The sequence below is a fragment of the Carlito syrichta genome, unplaced genomic scaffold (assembly GCF_000164805.1).
Source record: "Carlito syrichta isolate Samal-C Ts95f unplaced genomic scaffold, Tarsius_syrichta-2.0.1 Scaffold301651, whole genome shotgun sequence".
Classification (NCBI taxonomy): Eukaryota; Metazoa; Chordata; class Mammalia; order Primates; family Tarsiidae; genus Carlito; species Carlito syrichta.
In genome coordinates, this window is record NW_007245747.1 from 146,399 (window position 1) to 148,132 (window position 1,734).

A 1,734-nucleotide genomic window follows, 5' to 3' on the forward strand; every position below is an offset into this window, starting at 1 on the left:
CCGCGTCCGCGCGCCCCCGGCAGGGCGCGGGGGGAAGCGCGGGCGGCGGGGAGCTCCCCGGCCAGCTCTAAGTAGTTTAGCACACAGCGCGGAGGGCTGCCGCCGGCGGGCTGGCGGGACACCCGGCAGGACAGACGAGAGACCGCGCGGCCACTCACCGTCGGCGCTGGGCTCCGCGCCCCGCGCCCGTCGAGGGACAGTCGGGGACGCACGGCGGGGGCTCATCGGGGCAGGGACCTTCTTCGCGGAGAGCAGAAGGACGGCACTGGCTCAAGCTGGAGACGCTTCTTTCTCTTCCTTTCCCCTCGCCGCCCTCGCCGCCTCCTGGGAAAAAGAAAAAAAAAAAAAGTCCTGGGCAGCAGTTGCTGGAAAGTCTCCGCTAAGCCACCTCCTCCCAGCGCCGCTGTCCCTCCCAAGTCCTCGCCAAGTCCGGACGAGGCAGCGGCGGCAGCCAGGGCCAGCTGCACAAACTCTCAGCGCATGCTCCAGCCGCTGGCGGCCGGGGTTGGGTCCTAGTGGGTGTTTCTCGTCCACCTCTCCCGGCCGAGAGTCCCCAAAGGGACGCCTCACCTCTAGGACACCAGGTCCAGAAAGAGAAAACGCCCAGGATCTTTGCAGAAGTCCACGCAGCAGACCCCTTTTTAAAATGGAGGTGTGGAAGGAATGGAGGCTGGGTCATAAGCATAGGGAAACAGGCTTTTATTATATGAAAATATTTGTGTTTGAGAAGGGGGGTGAAGGGGCTGGCCCAACCCAATTCCTGCAATGGGAAACTAGTTTTCACAACCTTTATGGAGCCACCTCCTGTGTTTTGTCATTAACGTGGTGCCCTATGATCCTTCTTATTGATTTGTTGCCCTCCCAGACTGTAAAAGGAAACATTCTTCCCCACTTTCACACTGCTCTAAGAGCATTTAGGGAAACATCAGAGTAATCGTGTTCAGTCTTACATCCAGAATAGACAGAAAGAATATTTTTTAACTCTTTCACAAGTAACTCAAACTTTCCAGAATGTTTCCCAATAAGACTGTTTTGAGTTTAAACTGGGTGATTAATTTTGAAATGTGCACATAGTAGTGGGTCTTTGGAAAACTGTATTTTTAAAAACTAGAAATTCAACATTAAAGTAACAGTAGGAGACTGCCCTCCTAAAAAGTATCTTCCCTTTGAAAAACAAGTTTAAAAATTTCTGGATTATATTCTTCACATAAGTTTGATGTTTCATGCCTCACAATAGTGTGCATTTTTATAATTAATTTTGTGTACATTATATGGCAAATACTTTACCAACAAATATTAATTACCTGAAATGCAAGTAATATCTTTGAGAAAACCAAACAACTTAAATTTCCTTGCAGCAAAAAAGAAAATTGGAGTCCTGTGTCTATCATTGCCTGTCTAGGGCCAGTTGTTACATGACCAGAGTGACAATGAGACCTGCAGTATCATTTGGGAAGAAGTAAAGTCAAGACTGAAAGACAACATGGGTGTCCTTAGTTAGGCTAGGAAAATTATTGGTAAGCAAGTCACTGAGTAACTAAGCAGTATCTAAGATAACAATGAAAAGGAGTATTAAGAATTATAGCTATGCAACCTGGATGAATTTAGGGTCTATAATACTGAGTGATCTGTCACAGAACTGAGTACCACATGTTCTCACTCATAAGCAGACCCTGAACATTTACCATCATACTATAAGAAAGGGATTGGCAGTAGTGGGATACTGCTAGAGTG

The 1,734-nt window shown here is 48.2% G+C and overlaps 1 protein-coding gene across 2 annotated transcripts in view; it reads right to left on the reverse strand.

Moving 5' to 3' along the window:
- The window catches only part of TSPAN12 (tetraspanin 12), a 70,014-nt gene extending 69,271 nt beyond the window's left edge, over window positions 1-743 (reverse strand). The window contains exons 1-2 of one of the 2 annotated variants that reach the window (XM_021710924.1): window positions 571-743; window positions 159-324 (exon numbers count right to left, since the gene is read on the reverse strand). The gene's annotated coding sequence lies outside the window, so the exon portion shown is untranslated. Of the gene's footprint in view, window positions 1-158 lie in introns of both variants that reach the window. The other variant, XM_008055075.2, reaches the window with a different exon arrangement.
- Between the last annotated feature and the right edge of the window lie 991 nt (window positions 744-1,734).